Source organism: Hyla sarda, chromosome 2, assembly GCF_029499605.1.
Source record: "Hyla sarda isolate aHylSar1 chromosome 2, aHylSar1.hap1, whole genome shotgun sequence".
NCBI classification, from domain to species: Eukaryota; Metazoa; Chordata; class Amphibia; order Anura; family Hylidae; genus Hyla; species Hyla sarda.
In genome coordinates this window covers 263,113,589-263,138,169 of record NC_079190.1, presented here as the reverse complement: position 1 = coordinate 263,138,169, position 24,581 = coordinate 263,113,589, and positions in this window count along the sequence as shown.

The window sequence follows — 24,581 nt, the reverse complement described above, 5'->3', positions numbered from 1 at the left end:
ACCCCTGGCAAAAATTACGGAATCAACGCTTTCAGAGGATGTGCACCTAGTCTAGAAACTATAATAAAAATATACAGATCACAGATGAACCCTACCTGCTTTTATGAAACCTACCTCAAACAAAAGTATGTTATTTTGAATAGTTGAAATAGTTGAATGTCTTTGGAATTGCTCAATGTGGAGGAAAATTACATCTCTAAAACGAAATATTAGCAAAAGTCTCAAATCAGCTCTGTGTAGTATTAAAAGGGGTAACTGGTGCCAGAAAGTTAAACATATTTGTAAATTACTTCTATTAAAAAATCTTAATCCTTCCAGCACTAATCAGCTGCTGCATGATCCACAGGAAGTTATTTTCTTTTTGAATTTTCTTTGTCTCTGCTGACACCTCTATCCATTTTAGAAGCTGTCCAGAGTAGGAGAAAATCCCCCATAGCAAACCTATCCTGCTCTGGACAGTTCCTGTCAGCAGAGAGCACTGTGGTCAGAAAAATAGGAAATTCAAAAAGAAAAGAACTTCCTGTGGAGCATATAGCAGCTAATAAGTAATGGAAGAATTAAGATTTTTTCATAGAAGTAATTTACAAACATGTTTAAATTTCTGGCACCAGTTGATTTTGCACCAGTTGATTAAAAAAAAAAAAAAAAAATGTTTTCCAGCGGAGTACCCCTTAGGCTAAGTTTCCACTTGGTTTTTTTTCTGGCAGTTTTTGGATATCTGTCACTGCAGTTTTTGAGCCAAAGCCAGAAGTGTTTTCAGAAGGAATAGGACATATAAAGGAAGAACTTATACTTCTCCTCCCTTATGGATCCACTTCTGACTTTGGCAGAAAAACTGCAGTGGCAGATCTCCAAAAACTGCCAGATAAAAAAACAAGTGGAAACTTAGCCTAAGGGTCGCTTGTTCCCCTGTGCATGGAGTGGCCTCCACTCTTTTGAGACTTCTAAATAAGTACTGTACTAGGTTACTATCCAAAATATCCTAGGCCCAGATTTATCAAACTGTGTGAGAGAAAAACTGGAGTGATTTTCCCATAACAACCAATCACAGTTCAGCTTTCACTTTACCATAACTCGGTAAAGTGGTACTCCACTGAAAAAAAAAATGTATCCACTGGTGCCAGAACGTTAAACAAATTTGTAAATGACTTCTATTAAAAAATCTTAATCCTTCCATTACAAAGGAAGTTCTTTTCTTTTTGAATTTCTTTTCTGCCTGACCACAGTGCTCTCTGCTGACACCTCTGTTCATTTTAGGAACTGTCCAGAGTAGGAGCAAATCCCCAAAGCAAACCTATCCTGCTTTTGACAGTTCCTGACATGGACTGAGGTGTCAGCAGAGAGCACTGTGGTCAGACAGAAAAGAAATTCAAAAAGAAAAGAACTTCCTTTGTAATGGAAGGATTAAGATTTTTTAATAGAAGTCATTTACAAATTTGTTTAACGTTCTGGCACCAGTGGAGACCACTCTGTAGTATTCAGCAGCTAATAAGTACTGGAAGGATTAAGATTTTTAAATAGAAGTAATTTACAAATCTGTTGAACTTTGTTGCACGAGTTGATTTGAAGAAAAATGTTTTTCAGTGGAGTACCTCTTTAAGATAGGAAAGCTGAGCTGTGATTGGTTGCTGTGGGAAAATCACTCCAGTTTTTCTCTCACACAGTTTGATAAATCTGGGCCATGGAGATTTAAAGGAGTGGTTGTCAAATAATGTCATTCTTGAATGGATAGGTAATAAGTTTTACTCTTTAGATAATCCTTTAAGGGTGTCATTTTCCTGGTGATCCAAGGTAGATTGAGTGTAAAAGGGGTTATCCCACAATCTAATGTTTAACTAAAAGGCCAGGACCTAACTAACTTGCCATAAGCCTAAAGATACTTACTTGGTGCTTTCTGTCTATAAGTTTGGGTTTTCCCTCAGCAAATAGCTATAGTGAAGCCTAGCGGTGGCAGCATCATGCTGTGAGGATGTTTTTTAGAGGCTGGGGCAGGGTTGAAGGAAAGCTGAGTGAAGCATAGAGATATTCTTAACCCCTTAATGGTTCAGTGAGTTTTAATTTTTTCCTCCAAAATGCTCTAACACTACTGCCGCCATCAGCTACTGAAAAGGGGGACCTGGCTCCCCGAAACGCCTCTAGCCAGACACCCTATCATTGCAAACACCCCAATATAGCAAGCTTGTGTGGTGTCCCGGTACCGTATTTCATACTGTACCTTTGTAGAGGTCCCCATAGTCAGAAAAACGTCGGGGTCCCTCTTCTATAGTTATCCCCTTGTCACTCCTTAGTTAGTTTATATTTGTATAGAAATTCATATAGATATAAGTATAAATATGTATAAATTCAAATGCCTACCTGTTCAGCGTAGCAGGACCTGCGGGTCATGTGATTAGGTTTAGAACTCTATGGTTTTGCTAAAGGACCTTTGGTGGTTCTCATGACGTGTTCACCCACAATGCAATGAAACGGTGAGTGACAGTTGTTATGGACCAATCCAAAACGGCCAGCCCCTGCCCATATAAGGGAGCTGCGTCATCTTGATCGCTCTCTTGGTTCGGGAAGAGGTCCGCAGCTTACAAGACAATTTACTAGGCCAAAGCCTTGAGGCCTCGGCCTCTAACATAGCGGATATACTAAGCAATTCCCCGCTACTCACCGCAAGATCACTGGACCTAAACGCACCCTTAAATCCAGCCAATCTATGCTACAAAATCTCAAAGAAGCTAAATTGAGCTTATCTGATCCCAACCAACTGTCAATCGCTGCTCAGCTATATCTATAGAGACTCTGTTATCTGGACTGTTACTATTGCTGCATGTACAGAAATTCTTCAGTAAACGTTCCTGCAAGTTTTCAGTTAACAGTGGTTATGGACAATCCTTTATTCTACATTCACCTTTTGCTCTTGGGAAGGGTGGCAATAGGCCTATCAAGATTACAATATTTAACCCACACCCTAGCGTCATGAGTGACAAGGGTTAACAGTGCCCTTTATTATTCTGAACAGCAACACCCTAACTACCCTACACCCCACAAGGAACAGTGGTTATGGACAATCCTTTATTCTACATTCACCTTTTGCTCTTGGGAAGGGTGGCAATAGGCCTATCAAGATTACAATATTTAACCCACACCCTAGCGTCATGAGTGACAAGGGTTAACAGTGCCCTTTATTATTCTGAACAGCAACACCCTAACTACCCTACACCCCACAAGGCTTTATCCCCCAAGGTTACCACACTTGAATTACCATTCACCTTTACTGGAATACAGTAAACTTTGGAGAACTCCATCTTACCAGTGGAGCGTGCACTCCCCGGAACCTCATTCACTTTGCTGAGAAACTATGTGAGACTCGTCTGGGACATCGATCCTTCAGATTGGGAGAAGCAGCATCCTTCACTGTCAACGTGGGTAAGAGGTACCTGGTACCAATCCCGTCCCCCTTGTACTATACATCCAAACCAGCCCTGTGCCGTCAGGGTAGAGTGGACTATAAATAGGGGCACTACAGCGCTGCAGAGCGCACTTACCCTGCGATACACCAGCTGTCCTCAGCATTAGACTTACGGCTTGACGCTGCCCGGGCCATTAACATCAGTGACGGACCATCAGACTCACGGTCACAATAACTCTAGTAAACTCTGCTACTTATTATCTACATATTGTATTACAGCACAATCACACCACAGTGTGGGCCAAAACAAACGTACTTGCAGTGCTGCATATTGACTACAGTGCAATGATACCACAGTTAGATATGATAGTGTGTATCTACAGCGCAATCTACCAAAGAGACATTGCTATAAGCAACTACCAGCTAAGTCACCATCTGACCCGCCTTTTCAGGAACATGAACTAGTTGTTTGCCATATATTCAAGCTCATCTATATACAAAAAGAGAAGGCCTGTTGTTTTTAAGACGTAGACGAGGAATAAGGATTTTTCGAAATTCAACCCTTAAGGGGGTGAAAAAGGGGTTGAAAGTTTGTATGGAAGTCCATCATTTTTGAAGCTAGAAACATAAAACTTTGTTTTTAGGCTAACAATGAGAGATAAAGAAACATGTGTTTTAACATTTTCTAAAGTTCCACCCCTGAAGGGGGGAAACTGGGGTTGAAAGTTTGTATGAATTAACCCCTTGCCGCAGAACGCCGGATGTACCCAGCGCGGCGGCACGGGAGGGTTATGAAGCGAGCCCAGGACCCATGGCTAGTGCCGGACATCGCCATTGCGGCAGATGTCCGGCATTAACTCTTTAGACGTGGTGATCAAAGTTTAAAGAATTTGGGTTGTTTGGATGCCCGTAGACTTTACCCAGAGCAGCCTCATTACTATAGGATCGTAAAAAGTAGATCTATGTTACCACAAATTTAGCGCGAGTGAAGCCGCGGGCAAAAGCTAGTGATTTTATATTAATGCTATTTTTTATTGCTCTGATTTAAACTGTTATGTTATGTCCAATGAAAGGGCCATGCAGAGGACACCGTAGCGCAATTATGAATTGATAAACAATTTTAGACCATATTTGACACTTTCTACTAGCTATCTTTCTCCTTTTTAGTAGGACTGTATATTATTGCTGTTTATTAATTATTATTTGACACATAGGGTAGTGTGTAACACAGTATTCCCTTAATCTTCCCTTTAAATTTTTACCTATAGACCCATATGAGGCTTTGATGTTTGTGGGACCAATTGTAAATTTGTAATAGCATCACTAATTTTTTCACAAAAAAATACCTAGTACCTATTCTGTAGGTCTGTACTATTACAATGTAACCCAATTTATATAGGTTTATGTTTTATTTTACTACTTTTAAAAATTATAACTTTCTTAAAATTGTCCTCTTCCATATAACACTTTTATTTTTCCGTGTATGGACTTGTATGAATCAAAATTATTTTGCGCAATGATCTGTACTTTTTATTAGCAATACTTTTGTTTTAACCTCTTGGGGATGCAGGGCGTATGCATACGCCCTGCATCCCCCGATCCTTAAGGACTCAGGGCCTACCTGTACGCCCTGAGCCTGGTCCGGTGTTTAAAACGGGGTCACGCCAGGGTCACGCTATTCATAGCCGGGACCCTGGGCTAACAGCGCGCAGCACCGATCGTTGTGCCGCGCGCTATTAACCCTTCAGACGCAGCGGTCAAAGTGGACCGCCACGTCTGAAAGTGAAAGTAAATTTTTCCAGGCAGCTCAGTCGGGCTTATCGGGACATCCTGATAAAATCGCGATGTTCTGATCAGCTGGGACGCAGACGGAGGTCTCCTTACCTGTCTCCGCAGCGTCCGATCGTCGATTGATTGCTCCAAGCCTGAGCTACAGGCTTGAGCAATCGAGCCCTTATCTCACTGATCCGTTCAAAGCTATGGCTTTGCAGGGATCAGCATAAGAGATCAGTGTGTGCAGTGTTATAGGTCCCTATGGGTGCTATAGCACTGCAAAAAAAATTTGAAAAAAAAGTTAATAAAGGTCATTCAACCCCTTCCCTAATAAAAGTTTGAATCACCCCTTTTTCCCATAAAAAAACATAAATAACTAAATAAAATTAAAAATAAACATATGTGGTATCACCGCGTGCGGAAATGTCCGAACTATAAAAATATTTTGTTAATTAAATCGCACGGTCAATGGCGTACGCGCAAAAAAATTCCAAAGTCCAAAATAGCGTATTTTTGGTCACTTTTTATATTATGAAAAAAGTTATAAAAAGCAATTAAAAAGTCTGATCAATACAAAAATGGTACCGATAAATATTTCAGAACACGCCGCAAAAAATTAGCCCACATACCAGCCTGTATGCAGAAAAATAAAAAAGTTATAGGGGTTAGAAGATGAGAATTTTTAACATTTTTAACATTTCCTGCATGTAGTTATGATTTTTTCCCGAAGTACGACAATATCCAACCTATATAAGTAGGGTATCATTTTAACTGTATGGACTTACAGAATAAAGATAAGGTGTTATTTTTACCGAAAAATGCATTGCGTAGAAACGGAAGCCCCCAAAAGTTACAAAATGACATTTTTTCTTCAATTTTGTCGCACAATTAATTCTTTTTCCGTTTCGCCGTAGATTTTTGGATAAAATGACTAATGTCACTGCAAAGTAGAATTGGTGGCGCAAAAAATAAGCCATCATATGGAATTTTATGTGCAAAATTGAAAGCGTTATGATTTTTAGAAGGTCATGAGGAAAAAATGAAAATGCAAAAACGGAAAAACGCTGAGTCCTTAAGGTGAAAATAGGCTGAGTTTCTAAGGGGTTAATAAGACTCACCTCCCTTTATGGATTGAATGAGGGCTTGCACGTTAGGTCTGTGTCATAACCGGTAGATGCTCACTGCTATCAGCAGCTGACATCTCCCGTAATGAGGGACATCGAAGATCATTCCGATGTCCTTATTTAACTGGTTAAATGTTGTGACCAATAGCAATCACAGTATTTTAACCTAAAGGGTTAATAGTCTATAGACTATTAACTGATGACCCTGACTAGGGATGAGCAAATCAAATCTGACGAATTTGAATTTGTTACGAATTGTTTTATTAAACTCCATTTAGTGCGGTCCATCCACATGTGAGGAGATGGGCCAAGGAATCCTGGGAAGGCGGGTAGGCAGGATGACCCTTAATCACATGCAGCATGCAGCCTATCAGCAGCCAGCCACCCCTGTGATGTCACAGCCCTATATAATCAGCAGACATCTTGCGGCCAGTCACTTCAGCCTTTTATTGCAGAGAGAGAGAGAGAGAGAGAGGGACAGACAGCAGTGTGTGCTGTCACGAAACAATTATCATACAGCAAGCTCTTTAAATGTGAATCCTATTGGATATATAAGATGGACACTTCACACCCATTAGGACTAAATGAATGTTTGGAAAATGTTTAATAATTGTTTCGTGCCCCACATACCGTCACAGCAATGTCCAGAGAAGGCACAATCAATCTAAGAAATCCTGACATTGTATCCCCCGAGCTGTAATCTCCTAGAAATAAACATTTAGGGTACTACTAATTCCAATGTACCATGAACTATATATACCCTAGTATACCAAAACAATTATCATCGAAATAGACCGAAGCATCTATCATCAAAATAGATTCACTCAACCTGACTCGAATATCCTTAACAGTCTACAATGAACATTCACGTTGCAAGTACACAGATAAATATAGAACATTATTGCAACATCTTTATGGAACTTACAAAACTAATCAAGACCTGAAAAACCTCCATCCTGCATCCTCCTGTGAAGAAAAAAATCCGAGCACCGTACTAACATAAACGCAAGCGCAATGCCAGTACGAACTGTCATTGTCCCGGACTGCTGAACTCCACTGCGCATGCGCCAATACATCCGTGGCGCCCGTGCAAATCGGCAGTCGGGATCCCGGAGTAAGAAGATTAAGACTAATACACATACCTGCAGTGATCCTATATAAAAGGTGGAGAAACTAAATATGATATCACATCAAACACAACAATTTTTTTTCTTTCTTTTAAAAACAAACAAACATTGGTCTCTTTTTTTAACGTCCTATTATTCTGTGAACACATCACTAATATGCGCCTCTTCTGAGGCGCCGTTCACATGAGGCGACCTGTCAATTAGGATATATCCATGCGCCTTTTTGTTTTAAATAGTGAACATGTTACTGATGTCTGTTAAAGCCAATTTTCATTGAGAAAGGGATGTGCTGTCCCGAAACGCGTCTGAACCTGGCTCAATAAGGAATACTTGTACAATACCATCCTTGTATTGTTCTGTATTAATGCGGATTGTGCCCCTTTATCCCGGCATTTTCCAGATAGCGCTGCTATCTTTGCATCCACATGAATTTTAGTCTGATAAGATGTTTTCTGGAAATATAGATGTATCTATACATCCATGTGTAGCTGTATAGGTATAAACATATATATATATATGTATATATATATATATATATATATATAGATGAATAGGTAGCCAGCATTGGTATATTCAACCATGACCCTGATGGAGAACAGGGTTCCTAGACAATACAGAACACAGCACTGTAATAATATGTGCTATTTAATATTCTAGCTTTACCACCTCCCATTTTTTTATGTAACTCCTTTATCCTTTCATTAACTTTTTTTTTTCAGAAATACTAAAACTTCCTTTTCTCTTTTCCTTTGTGATTATGCCCTTGAATCTTTCTGCAAGAAGAGTTAAGAAGATCTTGAAGCATCTGTCAAGGAACATACATATATGCAAATAAGCCACTCCTATTCAACAGAACAGATTCCAAGGAAATGGCTTTATATAGAAGCCTGCTGTGTCAAAACTTTACTCACTTGGCCTTAAGAGCAACACAGCTATTTCTAAGAATTAATTTCCATCATGGAGAAAAAGGTAATTGTTGGTTCAGTAAAACCTTTTGTGACCACAATTCCCTTTGAGGTTACATTAGTTAAAGTTTACCTGCCACCTTTGCAGGAACCTAGATTTTCCAACAAATTGTAAGCACAAAGGAAGCCAGAGGCATAACTTGAATATCCTTGGCCCTGATACGTTATCTGTAAAAGGATTCCCATCTCCCATGTACCTTTTATGTTAGTACAGTAGTCCCTCAACATACGATGGTAATTCGTTCCAAATGAGCGATAATTGAAACCATCGTATGTTGAGGGATTCGTGCAATGAAAAGTATAGGATGTTATACTCACCTGTCCCCGCCGCTCCGGACTGTCACCGCTGCCCAGGATGTCGCCCCCCATCGCTGTCGCCGTGCCCCCGGGGTGCCCCATCGCTCCGGACCGTCTCTGCTGCCTGGGATCGTTGCTCTTCATTGCCGTCATCCTGTCGCTACGCACGCTGCTTCTATTGGATGACGAGATGGCGTGCACGGCGACGTGATGACGACGAAGGAGAGCGATGGCGATGCAGAAGATCTCAAAGAAGACGGTACGGAGCGACAAGGAGAGGTGAGTGACACTCACCGGACTCACGGGGCACCGTAAACGGCTATCTGGCGGCAGCTGAAGCAGTCTGCGCTGCCGGATAGCCATTTATACGATGGCCCCGACATAAAAAAGCCCCCGTCAATACAAGTCTATGGGAGGGGGCGTGGCGGTCGTCAGGCCCCCTGCCATAGACTTGCATTAAGGGGACGGGCCGTGATGTCATGAGGGGCGGAGCCATGACGTCACGCTGCTCCGGCCCCTGTATTGCTCTGTGCAGTAATGATGGCGGGGTGCCGCAGCGGCGATCCCCGGGGTCCCCAGCAGCGGGACCGCGGCAATCTAACATCTTATCCCCTATCCTTTGGATAGGGGATAAGATGCCAGGGGCAGAGTACCCCTTTAAGTGTTACTTAAGTGAGATATTTATTTGTTTTTGTGTATGTGCTAGAGAAATTTTGAAGTAGTACATTAAGTGAGTAATCTAGGGTACTGTAAAGTGATCGGCAGAGCATTGAAGTGGGTTATCAAAGGTACTATGTGTAAGTACTATTTGAAAGGGAATCTGATACATTTGTATGTACAAAAATGTATACATATTTTTAGTGTTGAGTGTACACGTGCTGTACGTCGATATTTTCCATGTACAACTCTGAGCAATTTTAATGTACATAGACATTTGACTATATTTTCTATGTACAAACCTTACTTACTATTTATGTACACAGACACAGGGACATCTTTCTGTGTACGGAACCATATACAAATTTACTGTATATTTATCAACACTCCAACAGATTTCAGGTGCATTCACCCGATAAGTGCAACATTTGTCATAAGAGTTCTTTTGAAGTTGGTGGTATATACATGAAGCAGGCGTGTAAGGATCAGCAGTCCACCTACACTACGAGTTCAATTGAAAAAATGAACACGGCCTTAACCACAACTCAGCCGTCAGTCCTTGATGAATCTCCTACAGGCTAGGAGTCTCTTGACTTAATAGTCAGGCACAAGCTTAGTGGTTGCGTTGCTGAACTTTAAATTGAAACAAACCTAGCACAGTCCTGCTAGACACTTTTCTTGAACTTGGTTCCTGTAAGACAAAATGGTTAGACAGAGAAAAAAACAATAAGACATTACTTTAGAGTCTCTTTAGATGATTTTCTTATTTACTCTTGTAGTGCCTCTCTTGGTTCCCCTATATCTGCCAACATCAAGGGCAGGATCAGACTTGACATAACTTTGCCACACCACATTGGTGAGAATGGAGTTGTAGAAGGCAGCTTGAGTAGGTGTTTATAGGCTTACTAGCCGGGATCAGAGTGGGGCAATAGGGCTTGAGCACCATCTCCAAATTAAGAGCAACCCATGACCCTTTCGTTGGTACCTTAGGAATTGGCAAACTCTCACTGCTCCGAGAGGGCCTTGGTACATCTGTGGGTACCCCAGGGTTAGACAAACTCTCACTGCTCCGAGAGGGTCTAGGTACCAACTTGGGTGGCCACAATTTTGGCCTGTTTTCTTCACCCTGCGTAGAACTTGACTCTCGACGGTATGAAGAAGATGAAGTACTTGGTTCTTTGCTGTACGTAGAGGATGATGCACTTGACTCTTTGCTGTACACAGAAAATGATGAACTTGACTCTTTAGGCCCCTCCTCCTTGGGTACGCTGGTGGTGGCTTTAGGAGCAGACCTTGTCGGCCTCAAGTTGAAAGGATCAGACTCCCAATCTGTGGACGGGAAATATTTGAAAGGAAGCTGTGTTGGGGCTGTTGGTCTGGTGACCGCTGCAGCCCATTCTCCACGAAGGCTCTGGACGGGGGTGTACTCCACAATTTCACCCACCTCCAAGGTGTTGAACTTCTTATGGAGATATGGTCTTTGCACTGCTCGCCGGTTTACGAGGATGGTCTGCCCAGTGTGGCAGTCAAGAAGTGTCCCATAACCTCTGACCTTGTCGAACTTGGCCACAGTTGCTCTTCTTCTTTCTAATGGCTCCTCCCCTTCTCGGGGGTGATCCCATTTACGGATGTACAATGCCTCCATTTCCTTGGTATTTTCTTGATACCACACTCTTTCTTCATAGGGCAAGTGTACGTGCTTTGGAGCATAGAGTTCCTTGTATTGGGCCTTTAGCTTTTCCATCAATTCAGCCAGCTCGGCTTCTTGACGGGCCCTTTCCCTTTCTGCAGTTGGGATTGGTGGGAGTGTCTTCCCAGGTAACAGTTGAAGTACTCTGTGCATGTACTCGATCAGCTCCGGCTCATCTCCGAACACCCATTGCGGCAATTTTGGTGAGCACGGTCATGCACTTGGCAAACTTGATCGAGGAATGACCTCAGGGCTGGAGGAGGAAGAATAGGCCGCCTCTGGCGGGATAATCACAGCAGACTCCTCCGACGGGATCTCGGCCCACGAGCCCCAGGTCCTGTGGTGAGGGGACAAACTCACTGGTGACGCACCTCCAGGTGTCCCTGCACTGTTCGCTGGAGGTGTCTCTGGCCAATCGTCGTCATCATCAGGCAGTGGGGGAAGATTGCAGGCCCCCTCTTCATCTAATGACAACCGCTGCAGATGGTCAGCAAGCTCTTGAAAAAGTTGGGCTGCGACTGCCACAACTTTCCGTGTTTCCAGCGCCATTTTGCCAACTTGACCACGTGGAACGCTGCTCTCCGCTATGTCCGTACTCTCCGGTTCTCTCTGCAGACTGGAGAGGTTGCTCTGTGTGGCGTCTTTTATAGTGGGCTTCTCTAAAATGGCGCTGGGCAGGAAGGACACTATCGGTGCAGCCCCGACTTCTGGTCCCTCCAGAAATGATTCCGGCATCTCTGAGTTCCCTTTTGGCTGCGACACAGTAACTTGGTGGCCACGCCCAGGGGTGGGGCGTGGCACAGTGCAGGCTTTCTTCGCGCGTTTTTCTGGTAACAGTTGAGGTCCACCCTCTCTGACTGGACCAGAGGATAGCAGCATAAATTCGTTGCGCAGTTTACACATTGTAGTTGCAAGCAGATTTTCGCCTCCCCCTTACTTTTCTCTTGGCCCCCTTGTATGATGCACCACAAGCACCGTTCTTGTACACAGCAACACATGAATAAAGTTCAATTCTTAGGGGGGAGTACACTTTCACTAGTGGCAATAGTAGGCACACACCCGAATCCTGTTCGTGCAACGCCAAAAAGGCTTTGTGGTAGCCCTTGGGGGGTGTATGGTAGTGGTGGTATGGTAATGGTATATGAGGGGTTAATATTAACCCTGTCACTCGTGACGCCAGGGTGAGGGATGGTATTATTGAGGTATAGCTTCGGCCTATCGCCGACCTTCCCAGAAACGACAAGCGTATGCAGATAATGACTGAAGGTCCCCACTGGAGTTAAGCTTGAACCGAAGTAAACTTTACTCTTGAACTTGTGGTACATTCAGAATACAGTAACAGTCTCTGTAATACACTTGTATAGACTTCAATGACTGACAGTTGCTGTGGACCTTGCGTCTTTTGCAGGTTAATAGAATCAAGATAATTGGTGCGTGGATCCGTCCGGATTTAGGGGGTAGATTAGTTCCGGTAGTCCCGCAGAGTGTTCGGGGATTGATACACTCTATAACTATAATTGTTCAGCCGTTGCCACAAGGCTCAGGCCTAACTCACTGCGATTACTGCTGGACAGGTCTTCTCTCATCAAGAGCACAGGAGCAAGTGAGCTAAAATGGTTGCCGCACCCCTTATATGGACAGGGGCGGAGCCTAATTTGATATGTCCAAGGTCAGCTGTCACTCACCGTCACACAGGCTTCTGGGTGATCATCTGACTTCCTATACACATAATAATACCAAAACGAGGATAGAAATACCAAAGTGAGGCCATGAACGCATCCAGAGTGAGGCTTGGAACGCATCACATGACCCGAAGGCCCTGCGACGCCATAGAAACAAGTAATTAACCATTTATTTACAAATGTTATGCTATTTACATTAACCTATGCATAAATTACTAATTATATACTAGAATAGAGGCGACTAGGGGTAGACTGGATTAACAGGAATCCCTACGTCCTAGGGACTCTGGCTATGGGGACCCATAAATAAACAAGTACCGTATAGAATGCGGTACTGGGACACCACAAGAAGACCCCAGGAGATGGACTGAGGCAGGTGAGAGGACTTCCATTCACCATTATGGATGATCGGATCTCTGCGGCAGCGACGCGGGCGATCCGATCATCCATTTTACCGACCGCAGATACCGTAATCTGTATTGATCACCGCATCTGAGGGGTTAATGGTGGACATCAGCGCAATCGCTGATGTCCGCCATTACCGGCAGGTCCCCGGCTGCTGATAGCAGCTGGGACCTGCAGTGCATGACGCGAACATCACTGCAAAGCTTGCGGTCATGTACAGGACGTAAAGGTACGTCCTGGTGCGTTAAGTACCTCCGCACCAGGATGTACATTTATGTCCGTGGTCGTTAAGGGGTTAAGACCATCTAGTATCTCTGACCTCAATCTCATAGAAAATGTACGGACATAACTGAAAATGATTGTGTGAGCAAAGAGACCTAAAAACATAACTCAATTCTGTCCGGAGGAATGAGTCAGAATTACAGCAATTTATTGTGAGGCTACACAAAACATTTAACCAAAGTTTGACAATATAAAGGCAATGCTACTAAATACTTACCACGTGTATGCAAATCTATACTATTACTATGATATCTCACACTCTTGAAATATAGTAGTCATCCCAACTGATCTATAAGAGCAAATGTGTACTAGGATTAAATGTCAGGAATTGTGTAAGCAACCTTATGTCCTCAATTGTTCACACACACACACACAGATACACACACATAAATTTCTCACAGCGGAGACTAACAAGAAAAAAAAAACTAATGTCTCTTTTCCAGATATTTTTCTCTGGTATACACCACATGCCATATTTTCAAAACTCTGAAGTCTGTTAAAAAGCTACAAGAAGAATCTACCCCACTGTGAAACTTTCAGATTAAGCTTTTCTGATTTTGAATCTCTCTCGAGAAAGAGAGAAATAAACTTTTTGCTTAAATTTACCGTATGGTCCAAATGAATTATGAAATTGACTTTGACAAACAAAATAGATTTAATTACAAAGTTTCTAAAGTGCACTTTAAAATCAATGTTTGCAAGTCCATTGATGATAGGTTAAAGGGGTACTCCAACCCTAGACTTCTTATCCCCTATCCAAAGGTGCGGCACCCCAATAATCCGCTGTACAGAGCACTCACTCACCACCATGCTGGATTCCGGGTGACCACAGCCATCACGCCCCCTCTATTCCTGTCTATGGGAGGAGGCGTGACGGCTGTGATGGGCACAGCAGCCATGAAACAATGTAACCGGGTGCATCCAGTTGTCAATGATTTAACATGTTCAAAGAAGAGGAGGCTGTGATCGAGCAACATCCCCCTCCCATAGACATGAATGGAGGGGGCGTGTCATGACGTCACGACCATGGCCACTTGCAGCTGGGTGCCGGCTGGGTGTCGGACCCCCAGCAGTCAGGCATTTTTATCCCCTGCCCTTTGGATAAGGGATAAGAGGACTAGGGGTGGAGAACCCCTTTAAGTTCTATTTTGTAAGGTTTTCATTGTCCTTTAAACAACTTTACAGGGATTATAGTAAGATTTTCTTTCCGTTTAGTTATGCATATGAGATAGATAGTAACACTGTTAAATTCCTTACCTATGGCTTTATTACCAGATTGCAAGCTTTGTTCCAGTCTTTTTCTTTGGCCATTGGACCTGCACTCTGACTCTGAATCACACAGTGGCTTAGGGTCCACATAAAGGTTGCTGTGTAGTTCACATAGTCAGAATTCAGGTAATGTGTGTGAAGAGAAGAACCAGACTGGAGTTTGTAATTCAGAGACACTATTTACTGCATGTACATTAACCTAGGGCAAAAAAATTTAAACATTTTAATAGAGTGCTTCTTTAATTTTCACAGTATGTGTAGTATGGAGTTTAAAGGGGTTATCCAGGAGTTAAACGGTAACTGAGCTGCAGTTACTAAGTACGGACACTACACAATGTACAGAGCCGTCTGCGTCCAGCTTTGTTTACTGTGTAAGTGTATGTGTTGCGATTCTGGCAAACAGCTGATCGGCAGCATTGCCGAATGCCACACTCCACCAATTAGATGTAGATGGCCTGTCTTGAGTGTATTCCATTAATGAAGAAAGTCCCCTTTAAATCAATATTTTAAAAAAGCAAATAGCGAACACACATTTTGCCAAGTAATGTAGACCCAATGTCCATGTATTCTTTCCTCTGTATTCTATTCTTTAAGAAATGTCTGGAAAAATTATAGATGAGATCCAACAAAGATGCATTGGCATTCCCTAGTAAGAATAAACTGCTTGTAAACAATAAGATTTGACTCTAGGCATATTTCAATAATTACTTATAGTCAGCGGGAAAAGACAATATGAAAAAGCCAAGATCTCCAGATGTTCCAAAAACAGGAGGGAGTCCTAAATTCATAATGCAAGATATTTTCACGTCTGTTCATTCGAGTAAATTTTTCTTTCACATTCTAATGTTCAAACTTTCTTTTTAAATGAGATGGCACCAATCAATATGTTCTAGAGTTGTCTTGGAAGAAAATAATGTGATAAAATAAGCTGCACTGGATAAATGAAACATGGGCACTCTTTGCCATGCTATACTATAAAAACTACCAAAATTACCAACTTACTATTTTACTGTTGTTATAGTTAGGACAGCATAGGACAGGTCAGCAAATATTATGTCTCTTCTTTTGATGTCAAATGTAATTTTTAAAATGAGTCAAGGAGATACATTGTTTTGGATTTCATCTTACAACTTTGGTAGAGTATTATAAATGTAAGAGGATACCACAAGGCATAATATCCCATTTACAGCCCTCTGTGTATACCGATAATGTGGATTTTAAGAGACGTTTTGAGGAAATTTCAGATCGCTATGCTCTTGATATTATACTACCTAATTTAGATTTTCTGCAACAGGAGCTGCTGGTGGTAAGAACTAAATTGGATGATCTTGAACAAAATCTAAAAAGTATGTTGTCTAATGAGAACTTTTTGACCTATATGGAAAAAGCAAGAGGTTTATGGAGAAATTCAGGTTGGACATTATGGACTCTAAGACGAGAAAGTGGTTTAGAGATCTAAATGATTATGCTAAAAATCGAGTGTAAGACTGGAATAAGACTTTCCCTAATAACGGAGACGTGTGGGTGTTACCCCGTGGCGGGGCAAAAAGAACAAGGGTCCTGCTGTCAAAGGGGTACTACCGTGCTGACAACTTATCCCCTATCTAAAGGATAGGTGATAAGTTGCCTGATCATGTGGGGTCCTGCCGCTGGGGACCCCTGCGATCTCGCACGCAGCACCCCGCTCTCATCAGGCCCCGGAGTGAACATCGCTCCAGGTCTGATGACTGCTGATCACGGGGCCGGAGTATCGTGACAGCTGTCTCGCCCCTGCCATAGACTTGCATTGGGCGGAGCGTGACGTCACACGGGGGCGGAGCTGTGATGTCACGATCACCGGCCCCATCATTAGACCCAGAGCGGATGTTCGCTCTGGGGCCTGATAAAAGCCGGGTGCTGCGTGGGAGATCGCGGGGTCCCCAGCGGCGGGACCCCGAGCGATCAGGCAACTTATCTCCTATCTTTTAGATAGGGGATAAGTTGTAAGCATGGTAGTACCCCTTTAATAATAATAATATAATTTCTCCATCTGGTTCTAAAGATTTTTTAGGAGAAGATCCAATTCTGAATATTCCAACCGAAAAGCAGGAGCGGCAAGAGAAGACATCGTAGCTGGAAAAACCCGAAGACAACGGAATCATAATCGCCAACAGGGGTTCAAGAAGAAAATATAAAGTGTCATGATACAGTGGTAAATATTTCCTCTTACAATTTATCTGATTGTGAAGTTTCTGTGTTAGCTAAAGGACTTTCATATTGTCCTATAACTAAAATTGATTGGTTTAGTTTGGAGGAAGATCTACAGAACTTTTATAGGAGTATTAATTTGAAAATTTGGTTTGATAAACAGGAAAATATCAAAAGCAACACACGTACTAGGGATCAGAAGCTGTTACATTTGAAAGATTATGGGTTGTATAATAAAAGTACATTTAATCCAGCGCTGACTTCTCATCCATTTGAAACATATATGCTTTTGGTGCAACAAGATTTTGAACAGCTTAAAGTAGAATGCTTCAAAGAAAGGAACTATAGACATAATTTAACTAAGGATGAGAAGATAGCCTTGGACACATTGATGAATAACCACGACCTCACCATCAAACCTGCAGATAAAGGTGGCGGGGTTGTGGTTATGAACACATCAGCCTACAGACAGGAAATATTGAGACAGTTATTAGATGTAAAGGCATACAAAAAATTCTATTGAAATTGTTGATGTCGTAGAACGAGCATTTTTTTACAGTATTATTGATGAGCAATTAAGACAATTTTTGGTTGTAAAACATCCCAGGAAACTGGTAATATACGTTTTACCGAAAATACATAAATCCTTAACACAGCCTCCGGGGAGTCCCATAGTTTCTGGGCGAGAATCCCTGTTGAGTAATGAATCTATCTTCTTGGACAGAATCCTTAGGCCTTTTGTTTTCCGTACCCACTCATACATCCAGGACACAATTGATTTTCTTTTGAAAATCAAAGACATAGAGATCTCTGAACAAACATGCTTGGTGTCTTTTGATATCATAAGTTTATATACATCTATCAGCCATACTAAGGGTATTGCAGCAGTTGCTCGCACATTGTCGTCCTCAGAATTACCCATAGCGGCCCAAAATTTTATGTTACAACTTCTGGAGATGATCCTTACCAATAATTTTTTTTTGTTTGAAAACACATTCTATTTACAATTAATTGGGACCGCTATGTGGACGAATGTGGCGCCAATGTACGCTAATTTATTCATGGCCGTGCTGGAGGAGGATGTTGTTTTTAGATCCCACCATTTCAGACATTGTCTGGGATAGTGGCGATTTATCGACGAAATCTTCCTCCTGTGGAATGGCTCCCTACAGGCAGAATTTTCATGAATTTCTTAATGACATGGACCTTCATAGGCTTCAATATGAGTGAATCAACTACCAGAATTAATTTTTTGGAAGTTCTGGTCAAGGAGGGTGCACAAGTACACACTCAGTTATATGTGAAGCCAACAGATAAGAACACACTTCTTCATTATCATAGCCATCCTCCAAGGAAGATGATTAATGCCTTACCTTTTAGTCAGATGTTCAGAGCAAGGCAGGTGGTGGATGAAGGCGAAGCTATGAAAACTACTTTGGATAACATGGAGAAAAAAAATCCGAGCTAGAGGATACCCAAAACGTCTTATTGACTCCCACAGAAAGAAAGTTGAGGGCGTGGATAGAGCATCTATTTTCATTAAGGAAGAGAAAAAGACTCAAAACAGAATTCCATTTACCTCAGTTTAGAGTCAACAGAGTAATGCCATCTCTAAAATTTTAAATAGACATTGGTCTATCTTGAAGAATAGTGAGGAATTCACGGCTAATCCATTGATGTCCTATAGAAGAAGTAGGAACATAAAAGATAGGTTAGTCCATGCCAAGATCAAAACAGGGACGACGGAAGGACAGACATTCTTATCTGCACGGAGATTTGGTTCCTTTCCTTGCCTCCAGGGCCGGCGTTAGGGGGGGGGGGGGCATCCTAGGCAATTGCCTAGGGCCCCCATCCAAAAGGGGGCCCCTGAAAAGCTTTAGGGCATTACTAACAATACTCAATTTTGCGCAAGATCACGGTAAAATCGTGGCGTTTTTTTGCCTCTATTTTACCACAAATGTGCAAAATGCAGTATTCAGGGCCTAAGACACTAACACTCCTCCCCCTGTCCTGAGCACTTTTATTTTTCCTTCTAATATGTGCGGCCCTGCAGGGCTGAGGAAGCCAGGGGCTGCTGGAAACCCCAGCTGACGTGACCCTGGCGCAGAAGCAAACCCTATATCCAGTAATTATCTCCTGGGGGTAAGGAGAGGCTTTGGGTTGGGGATTTGTATTGTATATATGTATGTGTATGATTTTGTATGATGTGTGTATATATATTATGTGTGCATGATAGATTTATGTGTATGTATGATGTGTGTATGTGTGTTAGATGTGTATGTATGATGTGTGTATGAGGTTTGTTACAGTATGTTATCAGTGTGTGACCCCAGTTGTAAGGAGATTACATGAGGAGGAGGTTTGTTACAGTGTGTTATCATTGTGTGATCCCATTAGTAAGGAGATTACATGAGGAGGAGGTTTGTTACAGTGTGTTATCAGTGTGTGACCCCAGTAGTAAGGAGATTACATGAGGAGGAGGTTTGTTACAGTGTGTCACCTCAGTAGTAAGGAAATTACATGAGGAGGAGGTTTGTTACAGTGTGTTATCAGTGTGTTACCCCAGTAGTAAGGAGATTACACGAGGAGGGGGTTTGTTACAGTGTGTCACCCCAGTAGTAAGGAGATTACATGAGGAGGAGGTTTGTTACAGTGTGTCACCCCATTAGTAAGGAAATTACATGAGGGGGAGGTTTATTACAGTGTGTCACCCCATTAGTATGCTAATTACATGTGAAGGGGGCTTGTTACAGTGTGTCACCCCAGTAGTAAGGTGGGAGTGAAGGGCGAAGTGAAGGGATGGCAAAATTAGCTTTTGCCTAGGGTTACAAAAATGGAGGGGGGGCGGGGGGCTAGGATAAAAAAAATTGCTTGCCCAGGGTCCAATCAAAATTAAAGATGGCCCTGGCAGTATTGGTAATGTAAGTATCAGTGGCAGATCCAGGAGGGGCCGCAAAGGGGCACTTGCCCCGAAAGATCTTTTCGGGACACAAGGTGGCCCCCATTAACTTTCTGCAGCCCTGCGCAGGGGCCGCCAGGAGATAGCGCACACTGGGACGTCACTGACATCCTGTGCGTGCGCCCAAGTTACCAGCGGCACCTCATTTTCAGTGCTCCGACAACTGCTCCTCTGGTCCCGGGACCTACTGCTATGGCCTATAACCCAGGAGGAGCGGTGGTCGGAGCACTGAAGCAGGGCAATACATAGACATACAGTCTCCAGCCATACACTGTATATGGTTGTAGGCTGTATGTCTGTGGGGGAACTATATTGCTAGCCTAATGTGGGGAACTATACTGCACCTAATGTGGGGGAACATACTGACGGCCTAATGTGGGGGAACATACTGCCAACCTAATGTGGGGGAACATACTGCCAGCCTAATGTGGGGAAACTATACTGCACCTAATGTGGGGGAACATACTGCCAGCCTAATGTGGGTGAACATACTGCCAACCTAATGTGGGGGAACATACTACCAACCTAATGTGGGGGAACATACTGCCAGCCTAATGTGGGGGTACTATACTGCCAGCCTAATGTGGGGGAACATACTGCCAGCCTAATGTGGGGGAACATACTGCCAGCCTAATGTGGGGAACTATACTGCCAACCTAATTTTTGGGGGAACATACTGCCAGCCTAATGTGGGGGAACATATTGCCAGCCTAATGTGGTGGAACATATTGCCAGCCTAATGTGGGGGAACATACTGCCAGCCTAATGTGGGGGAACATACTGCCAGCCTAATGTGGGAGAACATACTGCCAGCCTAATGTGGGGGAACATACTGCCAGCCTAATGTGGGGGACTATACTGCCAACCTAATGTGGGGAAACTATTCTGCCAACCTAATGTGGGGGACTATTCTGCCAACCTAATGTGGTGGACTATATTGCCAACCTAATGTAGGGGATCTACTCTATACTGCCAACCTAATGTGGGGGACTATTCTGCCAACCTAATGTGGGGGACTATACTGCCAACCTAATGTGGGGGACTATACTGCCAACCTAATGTAGGGGATCTACTCTATACTGCCAACCTAAGCATTGAGATCACTGTTTATCTGTGTGCAGTGATTATTACTGTATAAAGAAAAGGGTTACAATATAAGGTTAGGGCTACATGGCAAAACCTTTTCGCACAGTCAAAGATCACCATGTTGTTCTCCTTGAATGGTGCTGAATCTCAACTAATGTAAGTAAATGTGGTCACACAGAAATTCAGCACAAATCAGTTCTTGCTCTTTAGGTGGTTTATTGAAGGAGTTATCCAGGAAAAAAAACTTTTTTATATATCAACTGGCTCCAGAAAGTTAAACAGATTTGTAAATTACTTCTATTAAACAATCTTAATCCTTTCAGTACTTATGAGCTGCTGAAGTTGAGTTGTTCTTTTCTGTCTAAGTGCTCTCTGATGACACCTGTCTCAGGAACTGTCCAGAGTAGAAGCAAATCCCCATAGCAAACCTCTTCTACTCTGTGCAGTTCCCGAGACAAGCAGAGATGTCAGCAGAGAGCACTGTTGCTGGACAGAAAAGAACAATTCAACTTCAGCAGCTGATAATTATTGGAAGGAGTAAGATTTTTTAATAGAAGTAATTTGTTTAACTTTCTGGAGCCAGTTGATATAAAAAAAAAGTTTTTTCCTGGATAACCCCTTTAAACAGCATCATAAAATGTATGGCTTTCTGTGACTCTGTGGTTTCCTGTGACCATACATTTTATGATGCCGTTTTGTGCGGGATTTCTCTACGTGTTTCCTTACAAGTTGCTGTGGCTCCACAGCTGTCCGTGCTGAGCTGATCTGCATTATTGAATTATTACGTTTCTCATATTGTAGTCACAGCCATTTGTGGTTTGCAGCACAGTCTCATTTACTCACATTAGCCGAGATGCAGCACAATTCAGGGGGCGCAACATAGTGATCTTTGGTCACGCAATCTGGGGGCCCCATTTTTCATTTTTGCCTAGGGCCACACTTAGTCTAAAACCGGCCCTGCTTGCCTCTCATGTGTAAACTGCCCTTCAATGATAAAGGGGTCTAATTTTTTACATCCGCACACACAACAAGTATATAATCTGAAACACTATCTAACGTGTGATTCCACATGGGTTGTATATGTCTTGATGTGTCCTTGTAAGAAACTCTTAGTGGATCAAACCACGTGGAGTTTAAAGACAAGAATAAATAATCATAGATATAGCATTAGAAAGGCCAAGCTGGATTTACCAGTCTCAAAACACTGGCCCTCATTTACTAAGAGTGTCGGGTTTATCTCTGAGTGTTTCTTCATTTACTCTGTGTATGTGTTGATTTCAAACATACAGAGAAGGAAATAAAATTAATGGCAATAGATCAGATAACTATTCCGGCTAGAGGCGGTGATTGTTTAGCATGACTTAAGAGGCGAGAGTTATGGTGGATACATGAGTTGAAAACCTTACGTCCGCATGGACTCAACATCGAGTTTACCATGGTTTAGGTGACTAGGTTAAGAGTTAGAGTACTCTCAGATACTCTGCTCACTCTTATTTTTCGGCAATATTTGATACATACAGTGTGTAATTTTGGAAACACTTCAATTTTGTGTTTTTGTTGTTCTTTTATAGATCTTTCATTGGAAGAATTTACTGGAGAAGGATGCACCACCCGCTCTGTAGACGTTTTTTGCTTTCTTTTTTTTAAAAAAACATCTTTTTTATAGAAATTGCTGATGGGTTATGTAAACAATGTCACGTTAATAAAAAAAAAATGTATACATCTACTGGGTTTAATTTTTGGAGTAGTTATATAAGGAGTTGGTGTTGGGATATGGGAAACGGTATACATAATGGACCTGAACACTTGTTTTTATTTTAATTTTTTATTCTTTTTGCCTTATTGTTTTCATAGTTTTATATATTCTTTTTCAATTTTTTTTTCATTTTTTCTCTCCTTTTTTTTGTTTTTCATTTGTTATTTTATTATTATTATTATTGTTATTATTATTTAGCTTTTTTAGAGTTTTTTTTAGTATTTTTTCATTTTAATATTACTTCTTTTTCAAAAAAGATTTTTATTGTTTACTTTATATATTTTCATTTTTTAATTATTTTTTATATATTTTTTTATTTGATTTATTTTTTATTATTTACATTAATATCATTTAAAGCTCACACCTAAAAGCCATGCTCGTTACATTTATTTATGGAGCAAGCACCACTGAAATAAGTGGGCACCCCCTGGAGTTCTTGGTGAAGGTGGATTCGGGGCGGTTAAAGACTCATGGAGCTTGGCCTATGACACAGATCCTCTCCAACCATTAATATGGGGATAGAGATCTAGTGTCTCCCAGTGTACTGGGGGAGAACTCTCTCCATGCATACTATAAGTTGGGCTAACATACCCTATTGGCTAGAGGAGCTATTATTATAATGATTTACTTTATGATTTTTTTATAAGTTTCTATATTTTTAGCTATTCATTATTATATCATTTTTCATTTTTTGTTTATAATAACTTTGTTCATTCTTTATTTATTAGCCATTTATTATCTATTACTTATTTTTTTTTTTTTTTTTTTTTGTGTATACAAGTAGGCTGGTCCATAACCGTCTCCTTCTATCTCAACAGCCATTGTTATCATTCTTATAGTTTACAGTTATTTTACTATATTAGAACTAGTTGAAAAAGGGTTTACACAGTACTAATAGCCTTTGAATGAGGCGAGCTGACACATGTAGGTTTGTTGTCAATGGTGATCAGCTGACTGTGGCCGAGTCACCTGATCAAGTTACCACAGCTTCACTGCCAGAGCCTGCGATCATAGTGATATGATGCGGACAGGGAAAGGTGGTGCTGTGGGAGACACGTTATCGCAAGATTTCAGCTGCCTCACTGGATCACATGACTGCACATAGGTGGATCACATGACCGCATATGGATAGCAGCGCCATGACAGGCTAACAGAGCGGTTAAGAAGCACCCTCCTCTATTTTTGTTTATGTATATGGATCTTGTGAATCATATGTATGTAATCAGCAATTATGAATGATTAATATTGAATTCTATATACAACCCGTGGAACAATGTTTTTTCAAGCAATTTTATTGTATGCACAATGGCAATATTTTATGCACTTTATGGTATAACATGAAAATATGTATTCAAGAATATAGCACATTGCTTTTGATGTAATTTTATTTATCCCCTTAAGGGCTGAGCCCTTTTTCACCTTAAGGACTGAGCCCTTTTTTGCAATTCTGACCACTGTCACTTTATGCACTCCGGTGGAAAACATTTTTTTTTTTTTAGGTCTTTATAAGACAACTGGTGCCAGAAAGTTAAACAGATTTGTAAATTACTTCTATTAAAAAATCTTTACCCTTCCTGCACTTTTTAGCAGCTGTATGCTACCGAGGAAATTATTTTTTGTCTTGTCCACAGTGCTCTCTACTGACACCTCTGCCCATATCAGGAACTGTCCAGAGCAGCATAGGTTTGCTATGGGGATTTTCTCCTGCTCTGGACAGTTCCTGATACGGACATCAGGTGTCAGCAGAGAGCACTGTGGACAAGACAAAAAAGAAATTAAAAAAGAACAGAATTTCCTCTGTAGCATACAGCTGCTATAAAGTACAGGAAGGGTAAAGATTTTTTAATAGAAGTAATTTACAAATTTACTCCACCGGAGTACCCTTTTAATAAAGTTACTGATTATTCTGATTCCAAGAATGTTTT